We start from the raw sequence: 17,624 nt of genomic DNA on the forward strand, positions 1-17,624 counted from the left end.
TCAGGTGTTTAAATACATAAGGAATACAAATAAATAGATCTCTTTAACCACAAACAACTCTTAATGGGCAAATCACAGTCCTTAGGCTTTATACAAATGAAAATGCCATTTGCCTCCTCATCACTTTTTTGTATCTGTTTTAAGTCCATTTTAAATTAGTTCACAAGGCTTTGTGCTAAGTCCTGTTCTATTTAACATTTTTAAAAGTAAAGACTGAAGTTTTGATGGCTAAGGTATGTCTTTTTGTTAATGACACAAAGGTGTACAATAGCGTTGATATTCCTGGAGGTGTTTGTAACATGAAACATGATTTGGCATTGATGTTAGATTGGTCAAATCGGTGGCAACTGCAGTTCAGAGTTTCTAGACACAAAATAATGCACCTAGGGAAAAAATAATTCCGTCATAGAGGACAATATTGGAGGTACATTTGGCCAGAAATACAAAGGAAAAAATGTGGGGGTCCTTATTTCAGATGATTACAAAAATAGCAAACGGTGTGGTCTGGCTGTGGGAAAAGGAATGCTGGGGTGCATCATTAGAGGGATCACCAGTAGAAAGAAGGAGGTCCTGATTCTCCTGTTTAGATCTTTAGTTATCACTGGAGGGATCACCAGCAGGAAGAAAGAGGTCCTGATAACCCTGTACAGATTTTTAGTTAGACTTAATTTAGAAAATGGACCCAGTTCTAAAGACCTCGCTTACAAAAATATATTGATAAGAATGGTGAAGGGATAAAACATATCAGGAAAGACTTTAGGAACTTATTATGTACCGCCTGGAAGAAAGAATGGAAAGGGGAGACATGAGTAAAAACTTTAAAGAGGAGCTCCAGTCTCTTGTGTAAAAATTATAAGCAAAAAGCTGCTGACTTTTAATGAGCAGCCAGTCACCTGTCCCATGATCCAGCGATGAGCTCACCCCAGCTGTTTTCACCTCCTGTTGTCTGTCCCTGGTGCCGGCATCTTAACTATTGGCTCCTGGCTGTGACAGCTTGTGGCTTCACAGCCAGGTGCCCACTGTGCATGCGCGAGCCACACATTGCACATTGTGAATGGTCTTTCAGTCTTACGGCACCTGTCACGAGGAGATCTTCTGCTTCCAAACGTGTAGGCAGTTGGAGCGAAAGTGGGAGCGAGTACCTGTCAAAATCAGGTACCAGCTCCCCTCCTCCTCCCCAAAAGTGCCATTTCACAAACAGGAGTGGGGCAGGAATTCGAAACATCCCCTTTTGGGTGAAGATCCACTTTAAATACATCAAGGGCACAAATAAGGTTCAGAAGAGCAGTATTTTCAATATAAGGCTAAGATCAAGAACACGGGGACATGACCTCATACAAACCGGAGGAAAGTTCAATAGACTTCCAACAGAGGTAGTGAGACAGACAACAGTAAGTAGATTCAAACATGCTTGGAACAAACATCTATACTCCGGCAAAAAGAAATGGTGCAGGTTCAATGGACCTCTTTGGCTCTTTTTTTCTGCCATTATTCATCTATGTTTCTATGTTACAATTAAAAATTTCTAGGGAAATTAGACTTTTTTTTTTTTAGGCTAAGCTGTGCAACACATCCCAGGCTTAGCACTGGGGTCTCTTGGCAGACAAAAAAAACTCTCCTGAAAATATGAAGACAGAATATTTTGGACCTTCATCGAACAGGTTGCGGAAGGTTCCCCTTTGACCGATATGATATGTTGGAAGCATTTTTAAAGTACACATAAACCAAATCACTAACATTTAATAGAAACGTTGTTGATGTATTTCAAAATTCATGTTCAATATCTAGAAAATGTCACTATGCATTAACCTCCCTGATGGTATGATTATGTCAATATTTTGAATGTCAAAGCGGTACATTGTTTTACATGGAAATTTGTTGTTTTATATTGTAGGCCTGTAATTCTTAGGAATAACTCACCTAAATCTGTCCAAACAAGAGTCTAGTAAACATCCCAGGTATGATTAAAGTTCGAAACATGAAATTATAATATAATACATAATTAGAAATAATTAGAAAAAATACTATAATAATAAATTTAATTCAATAATGTAATCAAACCAAAAACATTGAAATTTGAAATAGAGCGCCAAGTTCGCACATCACTGAGCTCAGTCGCAGAATCGTCACTGTCGTCACTTACAGTGTCTGATGACGAATTTCCCCACGAATCACTATCGCTCAATTCTGCAAGTGATTTTAATTTGCTATCGCTGTTTTCTAGCTGGTCTAAAACTGCTTTTAACCTAAAGGGGCGCTTTTTGGATGCCATGGACGTTCTCAAGTTTCCAGGCAGAAAGAATGGTAAAAGTGCAGGCAGGACACAGGACAAAGCACTAGGGACAAAACTGAGGTGAAATGGTTTGATACAGTGATGTAATCCTAACAGATTACAATGTATTGTGTGTATGTCATGTTTTTACTATTTTGAATCTCCTGCTAGCTCCGCCCCCTGCGTCACGATGCTCGCAGGGAAGGGAACCCAGAAGACAGATGCTAGCATCGGCCGGAGGGCATCGCGGGATCGCAGGCCAAGGTGAATTACACTACAGTGTAATCCCGAGTGTGGTTCGAGGTTACTGCTTTTGGTACTGAAAATGAGCCCCGAGGCACACTCGGGATTACCGGCAATGAGGTTAAGGTAATAATAGAGACTACAAATGGTTGTATGCATACATATTGCACCAGCATGGTCCACTGTAGTCACCATTAGGAAACCTGCCCTGAGAAACTCCATGCAGTGCATGCAGGATATCAACAGCACTGAGATGATAGAATAGATGAACAAAAGGTGAAAGCAAATATTTTATTTAAAAAAAAATGCCAATATTTATGGCACGGTGCTTCATTAAACAAAATGTAATCCAGTTAGAATTTACATCTACTTTGGCTTATGGTGTAACTAAACTTTAAAAAAAAAAAGCCAGGCTCAGAACCATCACCAGCTACCACGGTTTCATTATCGTGTGTGTGTGGGTGTTTGCCCAGTGATTGTCTTACTTAAAGGGTAACTCTACTTTTGTGGAGAAAAAAATATCAAATAAAAAAAAAATAAAAAATATAGCGAATATAATTGTGACTCAAGTCATGTTATTGAATGTTATTAAAAATTACCTTTCCTTTTCAATCTGCTGCGCTGTAATTTTCTGTAAAATGCAATGCAATATGGCTACCTGGAGGTGTTATGTACACAGGTGGCCCCCCCCCGAGAATGTAATTTCCTGGTTTTGTGATTGGCTTACTGACTTTTCCCAGAAACCTGCACTAAGATACAAGTCAGATTATAAGCATCCCCTACAACAAAAATTGAATTTTTTGGTGAGATGCTCCCCAAGGGAAATCACGGCTAAAGGGATGCAGACCTTGCCAATTTCCTCATTAGAACCCTGCAGGTGCAGCTGCTGATTGATAATTGTAAAACCATTCCCAGACAGATTCACTCTGCTACCAAGAGTGTTACCAAACCCAGGACCCTGCATCCACTCTATCTGGTCTCCCACAGTACACAAAACATGGAAATGCAATTATTTTAGTAAATATAAACTGCTAAATACCTTTTCTCATCAGCAGTTAGAGTCTTGTGACTTCTATTAGTGTCTGGCCGAGCACTGGTTAATCTAAGAGGAGGAGATTTCATTCTCCTCTGACTGTCCTATGATGCTGAATGATCCTCGATCCTCTCTACTGACAGTGCTGATTGGCCCTGTCCCCCCCCCCCCCCCAAAAAAAAAAAAACTCTAGCAATACACACCAAACAGAGCATTTGCAGACTTGGCACTGCTGCTCTGTACTGTGACAGGTGGATTGGGGACATTAAAAGAATAGGAGGATCAGAGAAGACAGGATCAAACGCCCTTTTTACACAATGCAGAGGATTAACCCCTTGGGCGCTTTTGGACTTTTTTTGACCAAAAAATAATTGGGGGTGGTTTAAAAAAAAACGCTAAAAAACACGGGAATTGCCACCAAACGCTAATGCAAAAACGCTGAAAAACACATTTTTAACGTGACTACACAGCTAACATTACCAGCATTATCAAAACATGCAGTGTACATAAGGATTTAGAAAGACTTACCTTAAAACGAAGCTCTGCAGCGGTAGGCTGTTACTGCAGACAGGGCTTCCATCTTCACCAGTGTTCCTTCTAGGTTTGCAGGCTCCGACCATTTGAATGGCCGAGCCGCGATGACGTCAGTCCCACGCATGCCAAAATTGCTGCACCGTGCTTTGAATGGGCTGCATACTCAGTATTTGTGGCAGATCAACAGGTATTTTTCTGCAGCATTTTCAATGGTATAAACCAGCCATTCTCAAACAGGGTTCTGTGGAACCCTAGGGTTCCTTCAGAGGTTGCTAGGGGGTTCTTGAGCTGTGGCTGTTTGACCTTCGATTTGGAGGTTGCATACTTCCAGGACCAACAGAACTTGGCAAAGCTAGCAGACTGACACCGATTATGTTTTTTTAGCTGTCTGTAGGGGTTGCATTATTCCTACTGACCATAAATGTAAGGGGCCATTGACTCCCAATTAGTTGGTCTTGTCTTAGTAAGGGTGCCTTTGAGACCAGAACAATATTGTAGGGCAGGGGTGTCCAAACTTTTTTCAAAGAGGGCCAGATTGGATGAAGTGAACATGGTGGAGGGCCGAACATTTTTCCGAACATTCTTTGAACCATTACTATTAAATGCAAATAAATTATTTTATGCCAAGCTAATTGCAAACGACATACTTTTCATTTCATAACATTAAGATCAACTGACAGCTGAGTTTTCACAATGTATTGAAAATAAATTAAAAAAAAAAAACTTACCTGCACTAATGTGAAGGGTGAAAAAGGTAGCTGGAGCTGAAGTCTCTGCTCGGCAGCCGGGAGGGGAAGAGAAACACACTTCACGCTGGAAGCCCGGCCCTGACGTCACCGCCCTCTGTCGCTCCCAGCGCGGCGCAGTCACGCATGTGCACTGCTCTCAAGCAGAAGACTGTCTGCCACAGAAGGGAGGGCCGTGCGACAGCCGCATTTACACAGGCCAGGGAGAACGCGCTGCAGTCAGGCATGCGCACTGCCCTCTGCTCTCAAGCAGAAGACTGTCTGCCATAGAAGGGAGGGCCGTGGGAGGGCCACATTACACAGAGCAGGGAGGGCTGTTGGAGGGCCGTATTAAACCGACCCCCGGGCCGGACTTTGGACATGCCTGTTGTAGGGGATCCTCTGGGCTAAAAAGGTTGAGAATGGCTGGTATAAATTATAGAGAAATGCACATGTTATTGTAGAGTACTGATTATTTTCTATTAATATTTTGCACTGACATACTCTTTAATGTCACAGTTATTCAAACCAAAGCTTGTCATTGTAAAGGAACAAACCACATCTATTGAGCAACACCAACAGCCACTACTTTTATGATGTGTATACACTCAATTTTAGATACAATTATTAGATCACTTATTTGATGTGGCTGTTATCTTTTTTGTTATGTCTACTATGTTATGTCTTGTTCCTTTTTTTAGATATAACATATTACTACAAAAGTGCCACATAACCACTTATTTCATTTAAAAATGAATTCCAGTTATGGATATTTTTACATCTTGGACCAATGAAACTACAACGTACAGTATGTATATACCATAGCTGTGGGATCTTCACCAATGTTTATTAACCCTTTGTCTCCGCAAAGAAGATGCAGAAAAACTGTAGCTGCAAAAACTATCTTAGTTTCAAAGGGATCCCTGAAACCACGTGGGACCTGATCTCAGATTTACAGTCTAAGCAATATGCAGTACACTCTCAGAGAAGCCTCTTACAGCCAAACTAGAGATAGTCAGGGTCCAGGGAACCCCTCAACTGGGGAATCGCCAGACCTCAGAGATGTATTGTGTTGCATATATTTCTACACTATTAAAAGGAAGAGATTCTGCAGAAAGAAGAGTCCCATTGAATATGACAGTGCCCAGATACAAGTCATGCTGGACCTATCTCGCCACGCCTTACAAATGAGGGACATGCTTTGGACACTTCTGGAAATAATCAGGACAATGGGTTCTATGTACGGAGAGGGTTACCCATTCCATTTGATTGTGCTTACAGAAGATAAAATCTTTGCTCTTCATTCTGCAACTCAACTGCACTGCCTACAAATCCCAGACGAACCTATCTTACCCAAAAGACAACCTCCTCAGCCATGATGAGAAAGCGGATTGAGTTCTCAGAGACCAGGGAGAAAAAACAAAGAGATTGTCCTCTCTGTACAGAGCCCTGTGTAGTTTGGACACGGCCGGTCCCAGCCATGAATCTGTGGCTGGGACCTGCTGACAAAATCATTGCGGGGGGTAGACGTGCTTTCTGTACCCTGTGCCTGTAGGAGCCACCTGTCCGCAGTACAATACGGTCCTAAAGTGGTTAAAGTAGCCTTAAACCCAAAAGCAAACATTCATTATAGTGCAGCTTATCATTTATTAGATGTAATGGCTGCATTAGTTTTCTTTTTTAGGCTTACTTGCTTCTATTTTCATCTGGTAATCCAGCCAGCAAGTCTGTTGTTTTATAAGAGCCCAAACTCTCCGGCAGAATGTATCAGTTTACAGGGCACTGTAATACAGGATGTGTGTTACTGGCCAGATCATCAGGTGAAAACAGAAAAAAGCCTAAAAAAAGAAAACTAATGCAGTGACCACATATAATGATTGGTAAGCTGCAATATATTATATATTTGGTTTCCTCCCACACTCCAAAGACATGCTGGAAGGTTAATTGGCTCCTGTCTAAATTGGCCCTAGTAGGTCTATGTATGAATGAAAGTTAGGGACCCTAGATTGTACGCCCCTTGAGGGTTAGGGACTGATGTGAATGTACAATATACAGTTGCATATGAATGCATGTGAATGTTTACATGTTATGTGCAATTAAACCATGGCAACATCTAATGTTTGTGTAGTATTATGTTCAGCAGACTGTGTTCTTCTATTGTGATTTAGATGACGTTTAGAGCACATTTTATGCCCAATTCATGCAAAACGCCACGTAATCCCAAGGGGTTCACATACTTTTTCTTGCAACTGTATATGTAAAGCGCTGTGTAAATTGATGGTGCTATATAAATGCCTGTAATAAGTAAATAAATAAGTGCAAGTCTCCTCCTTTTTAGTGAAAGTTACATAGTGGATGAAAATGAATTGCAATAAAATTGTATTATGTGCAAAGGCTAGATGTCATGGATAAATCCAAAACACTTTATTAAAAAAAAAACAAATATTGACAGAGAAAATATATCATTACACAACCTTGCATTTCTGTTCTGTTTTGGTTTCTGTGAAAACATTGCTAAAATATAAATTGATTTATTATTTTACTAGAAGACATTACAATAGTAAATCCAGATTACAGCAGCCTAGAAAAAGCAAGCATGTTTTTTCCACAGATAGACGTTTTGAATGTATTACAAAACAGTCTTCCAAAAAATAATAATGTAATGTCCAGCGTTGGCTCACAGTTGGTCCAGTCTTTAAATCCTTATTTAACTCTGTACGCTGCCCGGGAAATGGTTTTGCCAATGTTTTCTGATCGTAGAGCAGAGAAGCATCTTGCACTTTTAGTCAGGAGTTTTGGGTTTTGTCCACGGTAACATCTATCAACTGGCAACAAGGTGACAAAAAATTGCTGTGATTCCTAAAGAAGATAAAAAGTCAAAGCAAAATATGATTTCTTTTGAATAACCATGTTATAAAATTATTTCATAAATAATGTTGACCTTGTGTATATAAAGCAGACCTTGCGCCTAAAAATCAAGGTCTACTTTTTAAATGTGCTCCCCTCCCACTTGCTATAACACTAAATAAAAGGTTAAGCGTTGGGGCAAAAAGTTAGATAATATATTAACCTCTCACCTGGCTTCTGCCCCTGGCGCCTAGGCAAGGGTGACATCCTCCTTAAAGTGATATTAAGGCTGCATTCACACTTGAGTGTTTTGTAGCTTGAAGCTCGAAATGCAAAAAAACCCTCAAAATTCATAAATCAATTGTTCTCTATGGTGAATGTTCGTGCAATCAGGTATGAACAGGCACCATAGAGAACAATTGAATTTTTAAGTTTGAGCTTTTTTGAAGGTTCGAGCTTCTAGCTACAAAACACTCAAATATGAAAGCAGGGTAAAGGTTCGGTTTTTAAAAATAACAAACGTGTCATACTTACATGCTCTGTGCAGTGGTTTTGCACATAGCATCCCTGATCCTCTTCCTCTTGGGTCCCCCGCTAGCACTCCCCCTTGATCAGTTCCCCCAATAGCAAACCACTTGCTATGGGGGTATTGGTGCATGCTCACTCCTGAGCCCTGCTCTATGTGACTGGCAGCTGTGTCAATGAGGAGAAAGAGACCCAGCACAGGTGAGGTTCCCGTGCACATTGCTGGATCGAGAGGGGGCTCAGGTATGTATTAGGGGGTTGTGGGGGATAGAATACATGAAGGTGAAAAACCGTCAGCCTTTAGAACCACTTTTAGGCCAGATTATGTGGATTGTAGAGTAGCCAAAACCTTGTTTACAGCAGCACAGTGATCATGCACCGTATTGTTGTATCTTCTCACGAGATTTGTTATATTCAGCACTCCTGGAAGTTCTTTAGCGGAATGATGAAGTTACCCCTCTGTGTTTCAGAAACTGGGGGAGAGGTTTGGAGTACTCATTACTCCTCTCTTCAACAGGTTAATGAAGTAAGAGAAGCAGGGGGAGGGTAAGTATAATAAAAAAAACTTTTATCCGCCTAAAGTTGTTTGCTAAAGCTTTTTTTAAAATTATATTTTTATTAATTTCATATACAAAAATCCAATAATATGTAATTTAATAAAACTCAATTTTTCTTCTCTTCTTACTCCTCTATTACTACTTCTACTTTCTTTCTGCCCACTCATCTCACGCTTCCTTTTCATTTTCCTTCCTATTAAACTATCATTCCCTCATATGTCCACTTATCTTTTCCTCTACTTTAACCGCTTTCCTGCCGACCTATAGCAGATATACTGCTACAGGGCAGTAGGGGTGCGCAAAATCACGTGGCCACGGCTGTCAATCATCAGGTCCCGGCTGGTGATTACCTACCAGCGCCCGGTGATTACCAAGCATCTCCGATAGGAAGGAGGACTGTTTTGTTTACTAACAGTCCTCCTCCCTGTCAGCTCGGGCACACTGCTTTGGATGGCTGTGCACAGCCATCCAAAGCAGTGTGCTTACAGTGAAGCACACAGACACCGCCACTTCCTGCCCAGTGCCATTAGTACAGTGTCAGTGCTTTTTTTTAGCACTGATCACTGTATTGGTGTCACTGTGGATGTCAGTGACACCAAGTCAGTTCCCCAATGTCAGAATGTCCGCTGCAGTCCCGCTATAAGTTGCTGATCGCCGCCATTAGTAGGAAAAAAAAAATTCCAGTATCTATACCGCCATTTGCAAATGCTATAACGTTCAAATAACCCAATTAATTTACATGTATTGGGATTTTTGTATAGTAAAGACATGTAGCAGAATACATTTTGGCCTAAATTTATGACAAAATTTGATTTTTTACATTTTTTTTACATGTTTAATAGCAAAAAGTCAAAAATATTGTTTTTTTTCTCAAAATTGTTGCTCTTTTTTATAGCACAGAGAATAAAAATGCACAGGCGATCAAATAACACAGAAGGAAAGCTCAATTTCTGGGAAAAAAAGGACATAAATTTAATTTGGGTGCATGACTGCGCAATTGTCAGTTAAAGTAACGAAGCACCATAACACAAACAATGGTCTGGTCAAGAAAGGGGGTAAACCATCAGGAGGGCAAGTGGTTAAACTCCTATCAATTCTGCATATCTCTTTGAGATTTTAAAATCTGTTTGTTAAAGTTTTATTCATCATTTTAGCAAGAGGGAGGGGAAATATTTCAAAAGCAGACCTTTCAAATAGTACAAAGTCTATTTTAAGTACAGTAAAGGAAAAAAGTATTTGATCCCCTGCTGATTTTGAATGTTTGCCCACTCACAAAGAAATGATCAGACTAAAAATCGAATGGTAGGTGTATTGTAACACTGAGAGACAGAATAGCAACAACAAAATTAAAAGAAATGCATGTCTAACAAATGATGCACTGATTTGCATGTCCATGAGGAAAATAAGTATTTGATCCCCTATCATTCAGCAGGATTTCTGGCTACCAAGTGTCTTTCATACAGGTAACAAGCTGAGATTAGAAGCAGTCTCTTAAAGGGAGTGCTGCTAATCTCATTTTGTTACCTGTATAAAAGACACCTGTCCACAGGAGCAATCAAACAATCAGATTCCAAACTCTCCACCATGGCAAAGACTAAAGAGCTGTCCAAGGGTGTCAGGGACAAGATTGTAGACCTACACAAGGCTGGACTGGGCTACAAAACTATCGCCAAGCAGCTTGGTGAGAAGGTGACAACAGTTGGTGCAATCATTTGCAAATGGAAGAAACACAAAACAACTGTCAGTCTCCCTAGGTCTGGTGCACCATGCAAGATCTCACCTCGTGGAGTGTCAATGATCATGAGCCATACACAGCACGGATGAACAAATCTCCAACTGTGGCTTTTGTATTTTGACAGCCAGCCATGTCAATTGTCAATATACCAAAACAGCAGCTGCATCTGATTGGAAGCAACTGTTGTTTGACTGGCAATTTTCCGCCTAACTCCTTTTAACTTTTCAATCAAGGGATTTCAGGCAGGTTGGGTTCGACAGTGCCACCCACTGAGCAAATTTCGTCCAGTCCGTTGGGAACCAGACAAAAATGAACAGCGTATAGCCAACTTTATTGATAATGAGCATCACAGGCCATATTATCCAGTTTTGTTTGTTTAGTACATTGAATGTTCTGTTATGGTTAGGTAGAAATTCAATAATCAAGCATGTAAAAACTTTCTTCATACTCACGTCCATACGACTTGTACCATCGTAGCACACTGTGCTGTTGAAAACTAATGATGCTGGTCGTTCTGTACTGTAAGCGGATGCAGATGAAAGAGTGTCAAAGCTCTGGGTACTGGATTTAACAGAAGACAAATCTGAAAAACGTCTTGTGGAACAACTGTGTCTGGATTCTCTGTCTCGGCCCAGAGAGAATTGACGGCCAGTTCCCTGGGCTAGTCTCCTCCTCATCAGTAAAGAAAATTGTTTTTTCTCTTCATTTAATTCTTTTATTCTGCTTAATTGGCAATGATCTATCTTCCTCAGTGACTGAAACACACAAAGAAGACACATATTGCTAATGGAACAAATGGGTTCATAATCAATATTCACATTTTCCATTACATAATTGACAAGTCAGTGCAAATGTTACAAGTTGTTAAAAATCTTGGGGATGTTGGAGATTTTTCAAATAGTGAGTGAAGTGTTGGTTTTTATTAGACATGTCATGAAAAATAAATAAATACTTTGATAATAGCAGAGGAATGTAATTTGTATTTGAACACAGTGGGGAAGGGTTGGATCTTCTCTTAGGTTTTATATGCCTGACCATTTTCCCATTGGGGGATTCTCTTCTACTTTTTGTCCCAGTGATGGTGGTCACCCTGACAAGAAGTCTATGCTCAAGGAGGAAAGCCCCAAACATGTTGTGCAAAGTGCAAAAGTTATTGTTATTGAAAGTCACCTTCAGTAAGGCTGCATTCACACCTGAATACAAGCTTGAAGCCATTCATTTCAATGGCCCCTGTTCACATATGAGCGTTCTGTCGCCTGAAGCAATACGCCTGTCACTCAAAAAAGTACATGAGCTTCTTTTTGGCAAATCACAAGCATTTTTGGCCCTATAGACTTCAATAAAAATGCCTGAAAATGTGTGACATGAGCATTTTACCAGCGTTTTGTTTTCTGCTCAAACAGCAGCTCTCCACCCCTAATTTCCTCCCTCTATCCTCCCCCTAGTGCTTACTATTGGCTAAACAAAAATGCCTGAAGATGTAAAATGCTTGTAATACACTTCTAAAAATGGCCAAAACCTCTCAAATAAAAATGCCAGTAAATCTCTACGCTCAGGTGTGAATGCAGCCTTAAAGCGGAGTTCCACCTGAAAAATAAAAGTCAGCAGCTGCAAAAACTGTAGCTGCTGACTTTTAAAATACAACCACTTACCTGTCCCTTGGTCCAGCGGTGTCCTCACCACCGTTGGTTTCACCGGCCGTCTTCTCTCCCTGGCGCCAGAATCTTCAGTGTGGGCACCTGGCTGTGACAGCTTGTGGCTTCACAGCCGGGTGTCCACTGCGCATGCGTGAGAAGCGCTGCACTTTGTGAATGGCCACATAGTCTGCTGGGATGTCACGTGTCCCAGAAGACTACAGGGAGGGAGGAGGGAGCACAACTTCCACTTCCGATCGTCTAGGCGATCACAGCGGAAGTGAGAGCGAGTACTTGTCAAATTCGGGTACCCGCTCCCTCCCCACTCCCCAAAGGTGCCAATCTTTAATGGGGAGCGGAGGACAAAGGCTTAAAGCGGAACTTCCCCTTTTGGGTGGAGCTCCACTTTAGAGCCAAAGCATTTTAGGGTTTCAAAATTCCCCCCTTCCCAGTCAGGGATTGGTGGTTGGTGAGGAAAACAGCATTGGATTGAAAGGTACCAGAACCTGAACATGTATTTCCATCTATGAAGCCACATTTGAAAAAACCTGTGTGAAATTCTGCGTTTGTTACGTGTTTCCATTCACACAGCATACAAAAATAAAGTAGGTGTTATCCCAATTTGGCTGCAAACGTGAAAATATACTTTATAGCTCTTTAAAGTATAGAAAAAGGACTTTTTTTTTAAACTTTTGGATAGCGTGGAGAGGGATTTGCACACCTATCAGGCTTTTATTGCTGTCTGTTCCCTCACCCTCTCTATTTGTCATGTTTACAGGTATCACCAAGAGTGATAGTGGAGGAAAACACCAAATTTTGACATGTCACCACAACAGTTACAGAAGTGAAATCTTCCAATAGTGACACTGGTTCTGGTGACAACCAGAGATTTCTTCACCTTCCTATGTTGTCTATGGGACAAGAAGTGAAGGGAAATCTCCCCAGTGGGACACAGATGGCAAAGAATTAAGCTGACCAGGGATATGACCCTCCCTAATTCTCGAACTGCACATTTTTAGGCCACCTGCACATTTTCTATTAACAGTAAAAATGTCATGGCAAGGGAAGTGGAGTTCGTTAGAGCAAACTGAGTGCATATCTATTTATTTGACTTTAATTGAACAATAATGCACTTGGGGGCTAAGAATATGCATGCATCATACATACTAGGGGGGGGTACAATTGGGGGAATCTTGGTGGAGAAGGATCTGGTAGATCACAAGCTTAATAATGGGATGCAATTCCAAGCTGCGGTTTCTAAAGCGAGCAAAATCCTCTCTTGTATTAAAAGAGGTATACACTCCAGAGAGAGAGATATCATATTAGTAATCATTAGTAATACCTCATCTGGAATATGCAGTTCAGTTTTGGGTACCAGTTCACAAAAAGAACATTGGGGAACTGGAGAAAGTACAGAGAAGGGCAACTAAACTGATACGAGGCATGGAGGAGCTCAGCTATGAGGAAAGATTAGAGGAACTGAATTTATTCTCTCGATAAGAGAAGATTAAGGGGGGATATGATCAACATGTATAAATACATCAGTAGGTGTTGTACTCACAAATGACAATATAGTCAAGGCACATCATAAAAGAACAGCTGGGTCAACACCGCGCTGAGTAACAGTCCGCAATAGGGAGTATAGACATCCAAAAGTCTGTCGCGTTTCGAGGACTTGCCTCTTCCTCAGAGCCCTTGCCTTGACTATATTGTCGTTTGTGAGTACAACACCTACTTTATTTTTTATTAAACATTTTTTATGGTAATGCACTAGGCCTGTGCGCCCTCTCTTTGTTCTTTCCCCATTCAGTATATTTGGATTTCCCCGCTCCATTTGAGGGCAGCAAGGTGTGCATGTTCCAGGACATTCTTAATGTGGTTGTAGCCTGCATCGAGTCCATCCCCAAGCGCAGGAGCATTTGTGTTTGCTGGTTCTTTATAAATACATCAGTGGTTCATATAGTGAAATCGGTGTAGAGCTATTCACCCTGAGGTCATCACAGAGGACAAGGGGGCACTCTTTACGTCTGGAGGAAAATAAATGTAATCTCCAAACACGGAAAGGTTTCTTCACAGTGAGAGCTGTGAAACTGTGGAATAGACTCCTCAAGAGTTGGTTCTGGCCAGCTCAGTGGATTGCTTTAAAAAGGGCCTGTATTCTTTCTTGGATACACAGAATATAACTGGATACTAACATTTATAGGTAAAGTTGATCCAGGGAATATCCAATTGCCTCTCAGGGGATCAGGAAGGAATTTTGTACCCCTGCAGGAGCAAATTGTATCGTGCTTTGCTGGGGGGGTTGCCTTCCCCTGGATCAACTGTGGGCGTAGGATTATAACTTTTTTTTTAATGGTTGAACTGGATAGACTTTTGTCTTTTTTCAGCCAGATTAACTATGTAACTACGTAATAAAAAGACTGCATTAAACCTGACATAAAACCATTAGAGTCTCCCCTTAAAGTAGATCTGAATTCAATTACTAAAATCTCAAATAAGCATGTTAAGGTAATTTCAAAAGTTGTTTACATTTTTTTGTATTAGCAGCCTTCATTAAAATTATACCTGGTGATCATGCCATTAAGGTCCTTGTTTAGGCACTTAACAACACTGATCTCTGCACTGTTTGAGCTCCTGAGTTGTCACCAGGGGCGAACTGACAACTCATGGGGCCCCCGGGCAATAGGGGATCATGGGGCCCCTGTGTCCTTATCCAAACTCAAAAAAGTCTATGAAAAAGGTACCAGGGGCATCTCATGGGGCCCCCTACTGATTCCGGGCCTTCGGGCAGTGCCCGAGTTTCCAAATGGTCAGTCCACCCCTGGTTGTCACATAGTTCCAATGGAGAATACATGTGGCTCTTTTTATTTTTGTAATTCCTTTTAGATACTTGAAATAAAGCTTGTACAAATGTTCATATGCAAATTCGTACGAAATTTCTTTGTACAATCAATAACTGGATGAATAAAAAATAATACCTGGTGATCCTGCCACGAAGGCCCTTGTCCAGTCACTTTTTGTCATGGGGTGACAACTGTCTCCCAGGTAAGCTCCTACTTTAGCCAGCTGAAAGTCATCTAGTTAAGGTCTACATCTACATGAAGGTCTCAAACACAGGCTTCAGTTTTTGTTACAGCAGCAAGCATTCATAAAGCTTCTGTGAAGTACTCAGGAAGCTTTGAACAGCTTTACTGAATTAAAACAAGCAGGCCAGCTAAGTAGTACTTACAAGCTTCATTAATAAATAAGTAGGATGAAATTAAAAATACCATCATTTATGCATGTGGTTCCTTAAGGCTCCAAGTAAACTGCTGTGAATAATATGTGTAATCAAATGTTAATACTAACATCATAGAACAGCACTAGAAAACAATTGCGTACAGATGTAAATGAGTACAGGTAAACTAGTGAAAGACACAGGCATGCTAATGCACAACCCAACTGTGAAATGCAAATGTCGCATAAACCTGCATGCTTGTATTGCCTGAATCCTGAAGGAATCTGTGCCTCACCCTTACCTCCAAGGACATATTCATCTATTGACTATAGCAGGGTTTCTCAACCTTTCTTCAGTGAAGGCAGCCTTTAAATTGGTATACAAACTCGTGGCACCCCATTCTAAAATGTAAACAAACTAATCTAATATTTTTACATAACACAGCAACACCCTCACATGTAGGACCCCAATGTTAGAGGGGATTTCTTTCTCTCCTTTACACCCCAGTACTGATTAGTATCCCAATGTTTCTGTTCTCCTTCAGTTTCTCTCACTCAGCGAATGTGCCCCCCAGTGCTGACGGTGAGGGGCAAACAAGGATGCTGTGCAGGTGCCCAACATCCTCCTTATCAACCGATGATGTCTGTGGTTGTTAGGATGTTGGGGACTAGAAGGCTGTAATGGTGTACAATGAAAACCTGTGGCTTTGAGGCAGCCTTGATCCACCTACTGGTTTGTATACCATTTTTGGGTAATTTGTAGTCATTTTGTCAAGGCACCCTAGTTGAAAAAAGCTGGGATAAAAAAATAAAATGGGCCCCCACACTGTTCTTGGAGAACTGTCAAGTATGGGTATCAAACAATAGCTACATTTTTATTTATTTTTTTTTTGCATCTAAGTGTTGCTGGGAGGAAGAATAAAATAGCTCAGCCAACAGGATTCCCCCATCCACAAAAAGGTTGTGACTGTGGAAATCGAGTAATTTTTTTTTTATTCAAGCCACTGGTTGAACAGGAAAAAAAATTAATCTATGGGATGCCTTAGCCATTAGTACTATGCTTTTATAACTGTGCTGCTAAGCCAGCCATAGACAGTTTGAATCTCATCCGGTTCAGCAGGAACCATTGAACCATCTATGGGCAGGCTGGTTGTACCCAAATTGATTGTTTTATGACTTGGGTACAACCAGTCTGTCGGAGTTTTCATGCAATTTTTGCCAGAGGATAGAGCTGCTAGCAATAATCACTGTGTTCTCCCGCTGGGGACGGCTTCCCCCTCACACCTCCATGACAAGAGAACACAATAACTCAGTGGGAGAGATTCTCCTATCAACACTGACTGTATTGATGGGGGAATCGAGCAATTTTCTTTCTTGCAACCCATGGTTGCAGTAAGAAAATCGTATCATGTATGGCTTGCCTTAAGCTCTCATTTCTGAAGAAATACAGTACCTTGGAACCTCCCTGTTTCTGCTTCATTTAGTTACATAGTTAGTTTGGCTGAAAAAAGACTAAAGTCCATCCAGTTCAACCATGAAAAAAAAAGTTATAATCCTATAACCACAGCTGATCCAGAGAAAGGCAAAAAAACAGCAAATCATGATACAATTTGCTCCTGCAGAGGAAAAAAGTCCTTCCTGATCCCCCGAGAGGCAATCGGATATTCCCTGGATCAACTTTACCTATAAATGTTAGTATCCAGTTATATTCTGTGTATCTAAGAAAGAATCCAGACTTTTTTTTAAAGCAATCAACTGAGCTGGCCAGAACCAACTCTTGAGGGAATCTATTCCACATTTTCACAGCTCTTACTTTGAAGAAACCTTTCCGTATTTGGAGATTAAATTTATTTTCCTCCAGATGTAAAGAGTGCCCCCTTGTCCTCTGTGATGACCTCAGGGTGAATAACTCTACACCCAAGTTCACTATATGAACCACTGATGTATTTATACATGTTGATCATATCCCCCTTAATCTCCTCTTCTCAAGAGAGAATAAAATCAGTTCCTCTAATCTTTCCTCAGAGCTCTTCCATACCTCTTATCAGTTTGATTCTGTGGATCTGGGCTTTCTGAATCTCTCCTGCAAGGAACGGAGAGGGCCACTGCTACGGGGAGCATGGAGCACAGATTTGGACTATAAAGCAGTATTAAACCCAAAATCAAACATTTATTATGATGCAGCTTACCATTTCCTAGATTTGATGGCTGCATTCATTTTCTTTTTTAGGCTCTCTTTCTTATATTTTTATCTGGTGATCCAGCCTGTAGGTCCTTTTTTTTTTTTTCACTTGTTCCAAAAG

This window comes from Staurois parvus, unplaced genomic scaffold (genome assembly GCF_062004578.1).
Source record: "Staurois parvus isolate SC_StPar_1 unplaced genomic scaffold, SC_StPar_1.0 ptg001418l, whole genome shotgun sequence".
NCBI lineage: Eukaryota > Metazoa > Chordata > Amphibia > Anura > Ranidae > Staurois > Staurois parvus.